Raw genomic sequence first — 17,987 nt, forward strand, 5'->3', positions numbered from 1 at the left:
TTTCCTCCTCCTGTCTTCCTCAGCTGAGGCTGTGGGGAGCAGCCGGTAAACAAACAAAATATCCAAACACAGAACAAACAGGTCTTTAGCCCACTTAGGTGAAGTCAGTTTTAAGTTGGATATTCGACAGACATTCGCAAGCCACTCCAACATTTCAAGTGCACCCGTATTGCAGACTTTACAATAAACACACGGAGAGGACGACTGCAGCGTGTTCCAACTTCCTGTTTTCAAAATAAAAATGTGGGACATTTAAAGCAGATATAAGGTACTGTGTTTAAAGTTATTGAAAATTATGAACAGATGTAAAAACAATAGGTGTATCTCATGCAGCCAGTGTAGTTCCATGATCCCACACTGATTTGGAGTCAATTGATCACGTGACCTGGAAGCTATTGAGCAAAAAGGCTAATTTTACATGTAAAAATTATGAACTGAACTAAATTGTAAAAATAATAGGTGTATCTCATGCAGCCAGTGTAGTTACATGATCCCACACTGATTTGGAGTCAATTCATCTCATGACCTGGAAGCTATTTAGCAAAAATGCTAATATTTACATATAAACAGCATTTACAGCTTTGCAATCGCCCTCCTGCAGACGTCGTGCAGGTCAGTACCGGCGGGTGGGTTTGGGGAGCCGCCACTCGCCTCCTCCCTGGGGGCTGGCTTTGCAGCCAACGAGGGAGCAAAGGAGTAGTCCATGTCTGAGTCGTCCTCGGACCCCAGGCTGATGGACTCGTCCCTCGAGTCAAAGCACTCCATCACATCCACAATGTCCTCCTCTGCTGCTAGCAGGCATGCTCCGGGGACATCATGGACTGACAGCGGGGCGACGGCATCAAGCTGGTCGCCCCAGCTTGTGCCCTTCGGGATGGTGTTTCCCTCGGGGCACTCCGTCTTTGACTCCTGTGGTGGGGGGTTGGGTACCCCCAACATAGGATCGGTGGTTGACAGGCCGCGCCAGTCTGCGTCGGCGGGTTTTATTTGAAAACCGCGCGCAATGCTCGCAAGTTACCAGGGTTGCTAGGGCGGCCTGAGCGTGTTGCAGCCCGAGGCATGCCGAGCAGGTGGAGTGGGTATCCGCCAGTGTTAATTTCGTCAGCTTTTTTTAATTTAGTCTTAGTCTTAGTCACAATGTCGAAAATCAATTTTAGTCTTAGTCAAATTTTAGTCATTTTAGTCAACACTGTACATAATAGAGCTTCTCCACACACTGCTTCTCTTTTTAACATATATCACACTGTACAGAATAAAAAACTTCTCCAAACACTGATTCTCTTTTTTACATTTATCACACTCCATTTTAGCTCCTTCTCCGAGGTCGGGTCTTTTCAGGGTTCTATAGGAACACATCTGACGGAGGTGTTTGGTGGTCGGTAGCTCCACCCCATGTCATGTTGTCACGGCTGAAATGTTTCCTCATATGACACGGACACAACCGGCGGGTGTTTAATAAGTTAAACTTACATGTTGTCTCATTTGTCTGCAGTGCTCTGCTCTCCTTTCTTCCTTCATGAAATGAAAAGTATCGTCTCCTGACTCTCTGTGAGCTCTTCCAGCCTCGATATTAGACACCTGATGTGATCGTCCATGATTAATATCACCATCATGCAGACCATGAACACGGTGGCCTCCCCGCTCTCCATGTTAGCTTCTTTGTGGTGTTTTTTCTTCTCTCCTTACATTTACCGGGTTTTGTTTTGTTTTGTTGTTGAATGTGGCGCTAAACGGCTAACGTAACACGTCACTGCCACATCAGTCCCGACCTGGTCCCGACTCATGTGCGAATGCAAACTGAAACAGTTCCTCTGGGGAAGGACAGTTATCAGAACGAAATTCGAGCGTAATCTTCTATGAAGTTCAAGAAACACTTATATTAACAATTACAAATTAATTATAAACAATTACATTTTTGAATGTCCATTCGTCCATGGCTTGTAAATTTCGTCTTGTCTTAGTCTCGTTAACGAAAATCCTTTTTTATTCTCATCATATTTTTATTTTCTGGAAGCAATTTTGTGCGTCATCGTCACGGGAAAAAAGGGCGTTAACGAAATATTTTCGTCATCGTCCTGGTTGACGAAATTAACACTGGTATCTACCCCAGGAATTTTCTTTCTGCACACGCACCCTTTGGTTGCAGGTGTGGACCCCTCCATGGTGAAAAACCAGCGGCTACTGTTTGGGGACAGTCTAGCTGATGGTGGCTACTTTTTGCAAAATATTGCTAGTATGGGATGTCATACAGCTTCATGTCAAAAGAGGCGAACTATCCCTTTAAAGCAGCTCAGAGAAAGCCAAAGTTTTTGTGTTTTTTGCCTGTTTTTCCGTGTGTCCTTTGTGTCCTTTGCTATGTTATTTTCCGAGGGTTTCCCTTTTTATTTTAGTTCTATGTTTTTACATTTTATATCTGTTCATAATTTTTATTTGTAAATATTAGCATTTTAGCTCAATAGCTTCAAGGTCACGTGATGAATTAACTCCAAATCAGTGTGGGATTATGTAACTACACTGGCTGCATGAGATACACCTTTTATTTTTACATTTTACATCTGTTCATAATTTTTATTAATATTTATATGTAAATATTAGACTTTTTGCTCAGTAGCTTCCAGGTCATGTGATGAATTGACTCCAAATCAGTTTGGGATCATGTAACTACACTGGTTGCATGAGATACACCTATTATTTTTACATTTTATATCTGTTCATAATTTTTATTAACTTTATACACAGTAGATCATTTCTGCTTTAAATATCACATTTTTTAAATTTTTGAAAACAGGAAGTTGCAACACACTGCAGTCGTCCTCTCTCGTGTTTTTACTGTAAAGTCTGCAATACGAGTGCACTTGAAATGTTGGAGTGTTTTGCGAATGTCTGTCGAATATCCAACTTCAAACTGACTTCACTGAAGTCTTAGCCCATGATCTTCTTCTACTTGTAGACCTGCCCGTGGATCTTTCGCAGTCCACCACAGCAGCAAGTCTGTCATTATTCCCATGAATTGTGTACTGGTAGTATCCATTGGGTGTGGTACATTCACCTCTTATCTTTCCTTTTCCTCTAACCTCTCGCGAACATTTAGTCAGACTTCCTTTTGAGAGCACTATCATTTGTAGCAGCTGCAAATGACAAACCCATCAACGCAGAGATAATATAGTGTTATTGAATGTCAATCGCTTGTGGCTCCTTCGTTTTAGGAGCTGACAGCTGGAGGTGTGTCAGTCCACCTCCTTGTCACGGCTGAGGTGCCCTTGAGCAAGGCACCGTACCCCCATGCTCCCCGGGCGCTGTGAATGGCTGCCCACCGCTCCAGGTTGGCATCTGTCTCTGAGTGTGTGACCCTGTGCATGAGTGTGTCAACAGGTGCCAACCTGGATGGGTTAAAAGCGGAGGACAAATTTCATGTGTATGCATGACCAATAAATCGGATCTTAATCTTAATCTCTTAATCTAAATCTTAATGATCTGTTGGACACAGAGGATTCCTTAGATCCATACACAGTAATATCAGGAGTTAACCGAACACTGGTCTCTGTGGTTAGTCTGATGTTTAACACACATTAATGTCAAACATTTCTCATCCTGTTCATTAGTCGGAGGGGTGGTCCTGGCCCCCGTTGTTCTGGGAGCCGTAGGGTTCACCTCAGCCGGGATAGCAGCCGGCTCCTACGCTGCTGGCATGATGTCATCTGCAGCTGTTGCTAATGGAGGAGGAGTGGTAGCTGGAAGTCTGGTGGCTGTTCTGCAGTCTGCAGGTATTTTGATTTGATTCAACTCAACTCAACTTTATTTATAAAGCCCTTTAAAACAGCCGTGGCTGAAACAAAGTGCTGTACATGAGTGACAACACAAAATATAAGGCATCAAACATAAGAACAATGTAAAAACAATAATAAACAATAACAATATTAAAACAATAAAAACAATAAAACAATAACAGAAACAGAGTCTCATGCTGGGTTAAAAGCCAGGGAATAAAAATGGATTTTAAGACGGGTTTTAAAAATGGGCAGTGAAGGGGCTTGTCTTATGTAAAATGGGACGTCGTTCCACAGTTTAGGACCGGCAGCGGAAAAGGCTCCGTCTCCTCTGAGCTTCCGTTTAGCCCTCGGTACCTCCAGGAGCAGCTGATCAGCTGACCTGATTGTGGTTTTAAAGGTTGTATCTTGACTTACTCAGCACTGCTGTATACACTGAGTAAGCACTTTCTCAGGAATACCAAATTATTCGTACATTATTCGGTTCCTGCACATAAACGTGAGAAGCTTCAGTTGTTTTTCACGTCCAACATTTACATCCAGAGGAAACTTTGGTAAGCATTGTGAAAACTGTCATGTTACATACTTTTTGCTGAATCTGCATGAATGTGAAGGTGCTTCATGCCACGTTGCATGCTGGGACGGGAGGGCCATCTTGTAAGGATTGCCTTCCCGTCACCTCTGTCTGTTTCCACTGTTGTCTGGTTCATTTTTGTTTTGTATGACCGAAAACAAACAGATCAAATGGATAAGGGAAGACATGGAGGAAGGAATAGGCGAGAGAAGGTGGACTTTACTGCGAATAATTGAATCCTGCGGCTAAATGCAAGATCCGCTACTTAATAAGCCAGAATTGTGCTGAATCTGCAGTAATGACATGATACAATCTTGTCAACTTTGACCAGAATCTTACAGGATTGTTTATATTTGGAAAATGTAAAAACTTCCTGTAAGAACTGAGGCTGTTTTAAGAGGAAATGGTTCCTCTAAGGTGTTCCTAATAAAGTGTTTATATCCTTTTGACCTGAATGATGCCGTACTACGAGATGGGATTAATGAGTTGGCTGGGCAGCTAATCTAAATCACCATGGTAGTTTATGCTAAACTATAATAATCTTCAGTGACATCTTTTCAACTTTTCGTCTATTTAAAATCTATTCAACATTTCAGTGTCTTGAAAATGTTGTGGATTTTCTCCAGGTGCTGCTGGTCTGTCGTCGGCCGGCACAGCAGTTGTGGCCGGCATCGGAGGTGGTGTTGGAGCCGCTGCGTCATGGCTGATGAGCTTTCTGCGCAAAAAATGACGGAAAAGGAGGACCTTCTAAATCATTATGAATTATACGGACGCCAGCTTTATTGTTTATCTACTGATCAGCATCTCTGTATTGTCAGACATTTGTGTTTGTGGTCAGCTGATGCAACTGACCTTATATATGATCTGCTACAATGCAGCACTTAAAGAAGACACAGAAAATGATCAGAATATTTAAACTAATACGTCTGCTCTACCAGAATCATTTTTAATTTACTTGGCTTTTTAAACTGTGAAATAAACAGCCAACGTTGTCAAAAATGTCATAATCGGTCTGATTAATTGGTTGTCCACTAATTTTTTTTGATAAATCTTCAATTTGTGAAACATTTTCTCGATGTGCTGTATGCACACGACTGAATAAGCAAACAAATGTAAGTTCATTACTTGTTTGAAGTATTTGAAGTCGGCGTTTAGTTTGCGTGGAAGATGGTTTCAACATTTTCAGATACAAGAATACAAGAGAAATGCTGAACCTCTAATGAAACAGATGGTGATTTGGTATACCTGTTAATTATCACAGAATTCATCAGTTAAAAACACTCCAAATCCAGAAAGTCTCTGCGGTTGTTTTATTATATTCCTATTTTCAATGACAGTTCTGACAATGAAAGAATGAAGCGACCTGTATAAATATTTCATAGGTCGAGTTTCAAAGCACAAAGTCAATTGACTGAAACACTGAATGTAAACCATCTGGCATGTGAGCCACATCAAAGTTACCGGCAGAGTTCAGACAAGTTGCTTCATAGAAATTAAATCGGTATGAAGTTTATTCAAAATGAATAGTGAGCCGCAGCTTTAGAAGAGGGGGAATTGTCCCCTACAAACCTCGGCAGGAATACTTTTCAATCTTACCTTCACTGGTGTGATTAATTAAGACAGCTGGGACGATGATGCACACGCAGACTCTGGAATCTGATTATTCTGCAAAGATCTTTACTCTCTGAAGGCTGGTGGAGTCTGAAGCTGCTCAGTCTGGTCAGTCCTGGATTATCTTTGAAATGGCTGAACAAAGCTGCCAAAAGGAGGTGTTGGCGGCACACCAGTCCCTAGGCTCCTTCTCCTTTCCGTTGCTGTGCACAGAGCACACAGCAGGTCGAGTGTCTTATTCTTTCCTGTCAGACACTTCACATACTAGAAAATGGAGGTTTAAACATTTTCCTCAACGGGGAATGAATGATGACACCGTTTCACATGGAAGGAAACTTTTAATACAAATACAAAAATAGACACAAAGCTGGCTCACAAATTACAAAGTACTTCACAAAGCTACTACAATGCTGTATTCCTAGAAAAATAAACTCATATGACTATCGTCTGTGTGGTTGGCAAAGTGACGTCTGTTCAAGCAGATGATGTTTGAGCTTACGATGTAGAGCATGTCTGAGTTGATGCCGAGGGTCTCATTGGTCAAATCCTCTCAAAAGTAAAAATAAATAAAAAAGTACCTCATCTCAGTCTCCATTTAGGGGTCTGCGTGGCTTTTTGCTGGAATTTCAGTACTGGAACATAAACACCAGCTGCTTCTCAATCAGAAATCTGACCCGCATTCGGAGAAAGTGCCTCTGGTCAGCGACACGTTTCTCTGGAGAAAACAAAAGTATATTTGTTTCTCAATATCACAATGCAATACCATAACTTATGCAACAACAAAGCAAAAATGACAAAACGCAGCGTTGTCTTCCTTCAAGTTGTCGATCAGCTCCTGGGCATTTTGGACCAGCTTCCTCCTCAGTCTGCTGCTTCTTTAGGGCCGCCTCGGCTTTCTTGCTTTTTTTTTTTAGCCTGAAAACAGACAGAGTGGACTTTTCAATTGATTTGTTTCATTTTTATGCTTTTTGTTGTTTTAAAAACGACGGTGGAAAACAAAGTTCTGGAACAATTAGGGACCCTGAAGGAGATGTTTTTTTTTTTTTTGTTTATTGTTGTTATCCCCTTTCCTGCCACCAGAGGTCTCAGCTGTCCACTGTAGGCAGGAGGTAGGAGTTCATTTGCTCACAGAGAGGGGAGAAGCAGCCGCAGCCTCTGTGCATCCGAAGATATATGCATGCAGTCTTTCCAGTTACTATACTTGCCATTCAATTCAGAAATTCTCAACTCTTTCGTGGTTTTCTGGACCACTTTCTAACAATCATGTTGACGCATTTCCAAAAGAGTCACAGAGTTGGAGACAATTCCTGTAACTCAGTGAAACTCACACATCACTTCTCCAATTCTCCAGCAACAAATTCAAGGACCAAAAAGACCCCGTCAAATAAACATGCGCTATTTCTCCGCAACTTGGCTTAATTGTGTAAAATATCAAGTTCTGTCAGTAGATGTTACTCCTTCAAAAGATCCAATGTGGGTACGTTAGCTTTGTGCTACACACAGTTTTGACATATTCTGAAAAATATGGAGCCTTACAGGACATAACAGTGGTAAAATATTAACAGAGCATGACGTTGCTCAGTGTAAAATAATACATAATACTTATTTACCTTCCTGCTCACTGAAACAGCCACAGAGCTACAACGTAAATGCTCGTCTGAAGGAGGTGGGACCTCAACCAACGGGCCAATAGAAATTTATATACTTGACGTCATCGGTGCTGCATTCGTGAGTCACGGGAAAAAGCTAAATTTATACAGGCGTTGAGTTTGGAAAAGGACACGAAGAAACGAATCATGTCAATCAGACTTCGAAGTATTGAAGAGATTCACTTATTAACAGTGAAACGTCATGTTATATACACAAGGTATAACAAACTATTTTAATATGTCCGATGAGTTCAAAAATGTTATCAGATTGCTTAACTATTTAGTTAATAGCGGTCCAGTGTGTGTTTGGCTGCGTTGTTTCACTGCAGTTCAACTGATATATCTGTGCTGACTTCCAACCAGTTAATGCTAAATCTCCCAGTTCATAATCAGGGCTTTCCTTGTAGCCGGATACTTTAATAATGACTATTATTTTAATAAAATGAATGGCTCCTTATCAGGCCACTGCAGAGCTTGATGACACGCTGATAATTTGAATCCGGTGTGGTGGAGGAGGGAAACATCAGAAACATGCAGGGCAGTGGGTCCAATTTAGACAATCAATGAAATCAATTTCTGGCAGCAATCAACTTTTGGCACAACACCTGTCATTTAACATTCAGCTTATATGACCACATCGAGAAACTTTTGATTTCGCCATATCGTCAAATTGCCGCTACCTTTAATTAACTTACCTGAGCACGAGCGTTTGACTCCATCCTGTTTTTCCTCCATCAGTACCAGCGTGTGCCCACCATGGATGTATGTATGTATGTATGGTGCCCACTGAGTGTCGTTGGCGCTCAGATCCCGGCCGGCAGAAATTGATGCTCCTTGGTTGGTTGGTTGGTTGGCACGTGGGTGGGCACCGGGTTTATTGGCAAGTCAGTAAGCAACGTGCCGATTGGCTAATCACTCAGAACAGGGTCAAAATTCGTATTTGTAAATTTGAGTTCTGCAAACTTGAAACTTTATGGTCGCACTTGAAGGTGGGAAATTTGTGCGTCCGTCGGATTTAGTTTTTAAACGTGCACAAACTATTCCCACGGACACTAATATATGTTTTACACATACACAAACTATTTATAGAACTCCAAAAACTTGATGCATATGCACAAACTATTTTTAAAACTTCAAAACTTTGTTACACATGTGAACACCATTGTACAAGTGCAAAATCTTTCTGACCCTTATTTGAACCCATAAAAAAACCCACAAGTTTTACTTGAACGTTGTAGCTGTTGAAATGTATTTTCATAGTAAAGTCCTTACTGATACCTTCATTTTAAGGACAAACTATTGTCCTCAAACAAATGGGGGTGGGGGAAATCTGTCATTGGATCAATACTTTCTTTTTCTTTATATCCTCAAAGCTGCTTAACCTCTAATTTACATCATCCCCTAAAACCATCGCTTACATAATCGTCCATCCCACTAACAGCTAGAACAATCAAGCATCATGTCACCGTCAGTTTAGTTGCCCATACGGATAATGATATCTCCTCATCAGGCCTGCGTGCTTGTACTAATGCACACAACAAACACAAAAAGCATTCTTTGTAAAAAAAAAAATGTTGCTTCAAAGTCATTCTGCATTATAATGTGTGCTTTCCCTAATGGTCTCTGTCCATTTTTATCTTAATCGGTACAAACACAGATTGAATGCAGAAATATTCTTTAACATTACGTACACATGGTGGAATATTAAAGTAATCCATGAGAAGCAGAGTAAAACCTGCAGTAATCCCTGCGTTTGTATGACTGTTGCTCAGGCTTATTAGTATTACTGATACAAGGATTTCAAGTTGGTGCATGTATGCTTCTGTAATCTATATAAATGACTCAAAGGTAAATGATGATATTCAAAAACTCTTATTAGGCAACATATCAACATTCGTTTCTACATGGTAATACTGCGTTCTCTTAAAGTGAGCGACAGAACAAGCATCAGCTTAATGTCACCTCACAAATCCCAGCTTGCAATAGTGAGCAGCTGGAAGTGGGTTATATATCCAGCAGTTCTGCCTTGTTCCAGGAATATAGTGTTATCTAACCTCCATTGAACTAAATAATAAGCTGGAAGCTTTTTCACAGTTTGCTCCTTTTTGGCCTGCAGCATCTTGTTACGTCAAGGAGCCGTTTTCCGCTGACCAAGCGCTACTGCTGCAAGGTGACCCCAGAAGTCCCTCCACTTCAAATTCAACTGCAAAATATGTTCAGTTGAACCACTTTGTGAATGCTGTGGTCAGAGAGACCTTGAAGGATTTCATTTCTTACCTGAGATCATGACAAAAAAAAAAAAACAGTCTTTGCAAAATCCCACTGTTGTAATCCATTTATTTTAATACTTCAGCCTATTTTACAAAAAGAAATGAAATGCTTAAAATTATATCATGTAATTTCTACAAGTCGTACACATTGTAGCTCTGTGTTGAAGGAAATAATGCTGCCAAGAAAATGAAAATAAGTGGAGTCAAGTTTAAGCAGAAAAAAGAGAGAAATAACATTCATCATTTCACTTTGCAGCAGGAAGCCTTTTTTTTCCTAAAAAGCATGAACCACTACATTAGGTACGTCAAGGTTCAATGTTAAAATGTGCAATTGTCTATTAAATACCTCTAAATGTAAGCTAATCAGTGCCAAACCTGCAGTTACCTTTAAGCGTACAACATTTTGATTAACATGGCGTGAAACTTTACTGAACATTCATACGAAAGTGCGAAGTGGGACTCTCAAAAACAAACAAAAAACATTGTGAAGAAAGGTAACACCTGATTTAGGAAGAAATGCTCTGTGCTCACAATCTAGATTCATAAATCACATCATATATTAAACAGTTAATAAAAACATTCAAATGATAAATAAGCGTCAGCAAGGTGTTTTTTTTTTTTGACCTGTGATTGGCCAGCATTTGTGTCAGTAAAGGGCTGTAAGAGGTATAATCATGGAAATTTACAGTTTCTTATTGATTCGTTAATAAAACTTTTTTAGCTAAGCAACCTTAACTAGAATGCCACCCTAGAGGTATGATATAAATACGAGAACCTGAATTGCCAATCACAAGTTCGAACAAGGTAAGATGTGATTATGCTGTGTAGTAAGTGTTCAGGAAAAAAAACTACAGAAACACTTGAGTAACAATCAACATTACATTCATTCTGCAAGTGGGCCCAGAGATCTTTGGGAAGCATCTTCTTTTTTTCCCCCATTCATATAAAACAGAAAATGTGCAGTCCCAGCGCAGTGCATAACCCAAGTGGTTTTATATCCTGCCCAGAAAGAAAATGCTTCCGAATGCGGTCCGCGATGGTCGTGAGTTCACCATCTTCTCCTGGCTTTAATCATCGATTCCATCATTACAGTAAAATGCCAATGCACAAAAACCGCATAAGGCAAATTAGGCCAGGCTGTAAATCCAAGTCTGTAACTATATACACTGAAGCATGAATACATGTTTAAGGCCTTTGAGACCCTTTTATTCCACAAACATTTTGGCGGAATATTGTTTGGTATAGATGTGCGCAGAGATGGCAAGCAGTGGTCACCTTGGCCCTGTGGAATGCTTATAGTTAGTCAACATTCAATGAGGAAATCTTCGTGGCTATCAGCCCAGAAGAGACTTCATCTGCAGAAAACTGATCGTTTGAGCCCTTGGTGTCAAACTTAGAAAATGTCCAAACTGAACTCGTGGCCTCACTCTAACTGACTTGCACCTACCTACTTTCTAAAAACTCGTGCTGTAATTCTTGATGTCTGTGTTACATGCGTCAGGTTTTTCTTCTCGCTTTGATGCAGGGTCTCTGACACAGGCAGCCTGTCCAAAGAGTATATCCTCTTTGCCCTCTGGCATTCTTGACTCGATTAAACTAAACAGATGTCTCTAAAATATTATCTATGTCTTTGCAAGCGAGTGAAAATCACAATTGAAACATCTTATATATTGTGAGAATTTTACAGAATGCCACAGTAAGCTACTACATAATTAAATCATGTGCTTCTCTTGTAAGCAGTGTTGCTCCTTTCTTCTTCCGATTTGTGACAGAAGAGCTAACAAAGCAACATCAAGAATTGTGCTCTTAAAGTGCTCCTATTCCTCCTTTTGAAGAGTAGCACATATAGAAAGTAGAGGGCCATTTCTCTCAACGAATGTACTCGGATTGAATCCCCGGCTCGATGCTACTAACTTCAACTTCCCAAAATAGAAATCCCTGGTGTATTAGCTGTGCATTCTACGTGCACTGATGCATTTGAAGCAAGGGAGGGGTGGAATAGGATATGAGAGATACTTTTTCATTGTCGGTGAGAGATACGAAGACGTGTGAAGGAGGAAATGGAAAAATTAGGCCAAAATAAAAAAAAAAAGAAAGAAAAAGAGAGTGATCTCTATAAGTGAAAATCAGGTCGTCTCCTGTATATGGGACAAAGATCTTACTGGGAATGACATTTTACAACATAATTAGTGGTTAATGTCAAAATAAGAAAAAATGAAAATGCGTTCACAGGTAACAAATAAACCAAAATGAATAAATGAAAATGAAAATAGATGAAATAAAACGGTCAAGAGTTAGACTCTTGGACACTTAAGTACTGTTTGCATTCTAAGAAACCAAGTTGCAGCTATTAATTGCCTGTTATTGTTATTGTCACATACAGCACCAAGACACAATCAGCAATTGATAATGGCATACTCTAGATTTTCTTGCTGACACATGCATGAGTTAATGTCTAAACCCAAGTCTTAAAAAAAATCTATCATTCTGTCTATAATGTGTTCGACTAAATCCCTCAGAGGATCTCAGCTGGCGCATAGTGTTGTAGTTACAGAGCTCAGCTGGACACATTCTGTATGTTTGTGGAAGCGGATTTAGGATAGAGGGATGAGTGGTTGCAAGGTGACTGGATAATAAGAGGCCACAGGTGGAATTGTCCCAGCATGAAATTCTTTCCTGCCACCTTGCTTTTCCTTGTAGATACTGCCCAAAAACAGAGGTTTTGGTTGTGAACAAACAGTGTCACAGAAGCCAAGGCACGTTGCAACCTTGGTTTTACACACTAATGCAGAAATCTGCAGATAGACGTCTATCCACCCTTCACTCCTCTCTCAATGAGCCAAAGAAGCAAAATGTTTAAATCTTTCATTAATTTTCAAGTGCAATTTTTCCTTTTTTACTCTTTTTCTTTTCCCTTCTTGAATGACATAATCCTTACTGCCGCATGAGTTAGCTGAAGAACAGTGTAGCTCTCAATGCCTGAACCTCTCCTTTCACATTACCTGACTCATCCCATGCACCATGGATACTATCTGAACCTCTCCCAGCAAGCTCAACAGTATTTGCAAGCAGCAAAGTATCTGTGGAAACAATGAGGACACAATGACATCCTGTACACCTTGCACTGATGCGAGCTTGATTGGTTTTCTTGCCCGAGAATTTCATTCGAAACACACTGAACAGGAAGCTCCTCCCAAGCAGCTGTGATATTTGTAGGCACTCTAAAGTCCTGGAGGACCAGCCTCAGGATACAAGCGCAGAAAGGTTGAAAATGGAGAGCAGCCATGTCAATGAGTGATAGCTAAAGAATGGAGGGCTATCCTCCCAGTTATGTGAAGCACATTGCTAAAATGATGGATGGAATGCAGGCTTCTGTTGTCTTATTTGAGCTTCACTGGCCAGGGGAGGCATGTACGAAGTCCAAGCATGGAGGAAAAAACAATGGTGGGTCGATGCTTCTTGAACTTCAGGCCTTTCTTCAGGCGTTGGCTGTTCTCTGCCACGTGCAGCTCTCCCTGCTGGGCTGCACCGGATATCCGTGAAACCAGCTCCCCATGAACCACCACCTGCTGCTCGGAGTGCACAAAGACCTCCCTAAGCTCTTCCAGTCGCCGCTCCATCTCTCTGATGACGCGTTGACGCTCCTCCACCTCTAGGAGGCGCCGCCGAGCTGCCTCAAACTCCATGCTGGAGCTGGGGGTGACGAGTTTGGAAGAGGGGGCAGTGGCAGAGGTGGAAGGAGGCTCAGAACCAGCTAGTAGAGCCCCTGTTACCCTTCGAAAGTCTCCCATGGAAATTGAACGCCTCGTGGCTGGAGAGGCCAGTGCCAGGAGAGATGAGGCAGATGTAGAAGGTGGCATGGGTGAAGGAGGAAGAGTGGAGGAAGAAGATGATGGAGATAATGAGTCCATTGGGTGGAGATCAGGATGCGAGTCCGTGCTTTTAATGGCTGCTGCCATGTCCTCAGCTGTGCCCCCATCATGCATCTCTCTGTTTCTTTGTCGTCTCTTCATAGCCAGCGCTTATCTCTTCCTCTGCTGATGTTTTTGTCCGTGCTCCCGTGTCTGATGAGAGAGCAGCTGGGCAGAGATGGGAAGAGATGTGCAGTGATGCAGCCTGGGAACAGCTCCATTCATTAATGAGAGCTGAGCCAGGATTGTGCCGTCTCTGCGTCTGAGTGGTTGTGCTGGGGAGGGCGCCTCCTGGCATTTCATTGGCTGCTGATCTCACGAGCATGCCTGATGATGATTGGGCAGCTTTCCTCTTTGCTGCTGATGCTGGCAGACTGTCGTGTCCTCCGCTTGACTGTTCTGCTTCGTCGTCATCCTCCGGAACTCTGCTTTGATCAGCTCTTCTCAGTCAAGAGATGCAGCGGTATCAGGTTGATGTTTTTGTGACGCCATTTCCTTTAGCTTCTGCTCTCTGCTGCCATTCTGCTTACCATCTGGTCCCTCCATTTTTCTCTTTCTCAGATGGTTGCCCCTAGCAACACAGCCTTGACATCAAATGGCAATAGCAGATGGGAGGGGCGATGTTCCACTTTATCTCTCCCTTAATCACCTTGATGCTCAGCAATTTCACCCTTTTATGATGCAGTATTCCTCTATCGCATTGCCTGTCATATGATGGAGGACAGTCTTCCTTTTAACTGTACACTGGCACTCCTAATATAGACAAATCATTTTTCAACATCTTCAAAAATAAATGTAACTAAAGCAATTTTGTATCCTTCAACTCAAGTAAAAGTTACTGGATAAAAAAAGCTTTCATTAAGTATAGATAACATGCACCTCAGATTCAATTATTGGCTATTTAAAAAAATATATATTTTAAAATTATTCCACAAACTAAATTTAAAAAAGCCATATATTATTTCTGCCTATTCATAACGGTAAAAACAAGAGAACTGTGTGAGAGCATTAGAAGTGTTGTTATCAAAGAAACATAACAATTGCATAGACTGCAAAGCTTTGATACATGATGATGATACATGATTTTATCAAGAAGTTTCACAGTCACAAGACACTTCCGCTAAGTGAAGGGAAGAAATAAGTCAATTAGAGAAGTCTGCAAAGGTTGGTGTGGTAAGTAGGGAAAAAGAATTAAAACAAAAACAAAACGTCACGCAGTGCAAACATCTAATGAGTTTCCAGCTGACCAGGAGCAATGTGGAATTTCATTCCATCCTGTACCTTATACTGTACACTGAACCAAGCAAGGCCCTGCAGGGAAAAGAAAGAGGTCATGAGCACCTGTCTTGACAGAAAGGTACAAAAAGGCAGCCCAACTTCTACTGTTTGTAAAAACTTCAGGCTTTTATGCAACAGTGTTCCATGGAAATATAATAAAGACCAAAATAAAGCTCTTTGAATGAAAATGCCTACAAGGAAAACAACAGTGTCATAAATGTTCCATACATGTGTCATGGATTGGATTTAGCTGCCTCTGCTGGATGCCCCATGAGAAATGATGAAATCAGACGATTGAGATTAAGCATTTTACAGCGAAATCTGTCTCCAAAGAAATATTTCTTTGGTCTTTTAGCACGACAACCTGACACACAGGCAACACCACAAAAATAAAAAATATTAGTAAAATAAGTTTTCCTGCAAAGAGCTTTAAAGAGCTTAAATGCACTGCAACCAGACTATCTGGTCAGACTGAATCGATCACACACTGCGAATATGTAACTCTCTCTTCTTCAGTTTTCATAAAGTTCTCTACAGCAGTGTGCAAAAACCTTGCAGCAGCTCACAATGTGCAAAAAAAAATTTAATACCTGATTCCAGGTATACTGTATATAATGTGTGTAGTAGTATTTGCATGTATTTGCATGCCCATTTATTTACCTCTTTACGTTTAAATGTATTACTTTATGTAACAGATGACAACATCTGGATAATCTACATCAAAGTATCAAAGCACAAAATGAATTTTCTTACTTTCATACTGATCAGATTGTAACTGGTTACATCATCGTGATATAAAACCTGATTTGTTTTCTTCTTGCGGTGATGGTCAGTCTATATCTGCCTTGTAAAGAATTAGCTGATTCTGCAAATGTGCATGTAAAGTAAGATCCTGAAGGGTAACACATGAGAAGCAATGTTTTATATAACCCTTTTAGTCTGAGGCAAAACAGATCAAGCTTTTAGCAGGTCAGAGGTGGTTGTGCACTAGTGTGAGTATCTGTGCGCTTGCATATTAGAGTGTTCACTTAGCTCTTTGCTTTTATCTCAGGACTGGTATTGCATTAGCACTGACCGCGCTCATCCTGCTTTTAGCTTTGCTGATCTCTGGACTGAAGAGGGAGCGGTGCAGAAAACTGCAAAGACAAAGAAGCCAAGAAAAAAAAAAAAGCGAATGGATGGATGGATGTCTGTGGAAAGAACAAATTACAGGTTTCAGAAAGCAAGAAAAAAAAACTTAAAATGATAAAGGATACAAAGACCAACATGGAAAAGGTAAAGTTGGATGGAAAAATGGAGTGATGATGAAGTTACAGTGACATTTCTGAGTAATCTCCATGAAGAAACTTTATGAATGCATAAAGAATACATTCTGCATATCATTATAGTTTACATGACACAGACTTGATAATGATCCATTTGGATGTGCTGCACAATTTCCATTTCAAGTTTTAGACAGTTGTGTGATATATATGCAATAATTCTTGAGTAAGTAAAGCTTTAAGGTCCAACACATGCACTCATTCTGTTCAATGGATTTTCTTTTGTTAACACGGTGCCCATTTTTGGAACACTCAAATAGTCGTGCAACATCCCACGGTTAAAAAACACTCACTCTGAACTAATCCCTGTGGTGCCTGTGAGCTCAACACCAGATTGCTATCATCGTAGGCAAATATCATCGTGGCAAGAGTCAGCTTGTTAGCAAGTCAAGTACGCATATACTTTTTTCCCACACTCACAAAAACTGTGGAGACACACGAGACAAGCTGTCATTTCATAGAGTGCTCTGAATTAATTGCGTTCACGTACCCAAATCCTTTCAAAATACAATTATCCACTCCCCCGTACCACACATCTCTCCTCAATCCCTTTTATAACCAAAATTGTCATGAAAGCCTGTACTCAGTCTCTCAAACTGAACCCTCTGTTCCAGATTACTTTAATCTTTGTGGTGTCACGTGTGAAGGATCGAGTGCCTTTACATGATCTTATCGGTCTTCGATTGGAGCAATTTTTTTTCTCAGCCGTTAAACATCAGAGACGTGTGCAGCAGTATTTTACCAAAGCAATGACATAATCTGACTTAAATGAATAGGTGGAAGACCCAAAGAAGTAAATGGAGTGAAAGCTGCAATTCATGCTCATCAGGGTATGTAACCAAACACACTGGGTTTTAAGCTTTTCTCCCCAGTAGATGCAAATGTAATCAAAAGTTGCTAATAGACACTCTACTAGACAATCTCTAAATATAAACTAAACAACATGGCAGATGTATCTAGATTTTACATTATTTGCTAAATTTAACAGTACTGTTGGTCTCTTCCGGGACTCCATAGCAGCAGTACTGTTGGTCTTTTATAGCTGATGCAGTTACTGTCATATGGAGCGTGTCACATGCAACATGCCACACACACATCCAGAAACTGCAGGGTTACGGAAAATGGTTTCCTCCAGGGAGGAATGGTGGAGCCTGTGTTGTAAAGCTTTAATTGGGGGTGTGTATGTAATGGTTAGAATGAATTAAAGGGAATAATTTTAGTTGCCATAAAAAATGACAACTTAACCTTGGTGGAGCGAGAGATCCAGTAACAATATCAGGTTTTATAGGCAACTCAATAGAACCACAGGAGACACCATAAGCAGCATAACTATGATTCACATCAGGGAGACAAAAACAAAAATTGAATCAATACGGTCTTCTTAAATAGATAATATTTTGAAGAATATTCAGCCCCACAATGTCATACACTCACACACTCCCGCTGTTATTCAGATTCAGCATTTGAGCTGAGCTGCTCCAGCTGACAGCAGCAGTAAACTGAGGAGACTAGACAAGCATAAAAACTTCACCAGTTTGTCCCCTTCCGGGATGGCAGACAAATGATGGTGATGGTTTTCCACTGTTCTGTAATCAATATCAGTTG

The 17,987-nt window shown here is 40.8% G+C and overlaps 1 long non-coding RNA gene across 1 annotated transcript; it reads left to right on the plus strand.

The window, feature by feature from the left end:
- Positions 1-3,514: 3,514 nt before the first annotated feature.
- Positions 3,515-5,348, plus strand: LOC142366026 (uncharacterized). Its single transcript, XR_012766699.1, has 2 exons — positions 3,515-3,764; positions 4,968-5,348. It is a non-coding gene; the product is annotated as an uncharacterized LOC142366026 (long non-coding RNA).
- Positions 5,349-17,987: the final 12,639 nt, after the last annotated feature.

Source organism: Odontesthes bonariensis, chromosome 17 (genome assembly GCF_027942865.1).
Source record: "Odontesthes bonariensis isolate fOdoBon6 chromosome 17, fOdoBon6.hap1, whole genome shotgun sequence".
NCBI lineage: Eukaryota > Metazoa > Chordata > Actinopteri > Atheriniformes > Atherinopsidae > Odontesthes > Odontesthes bonariensis.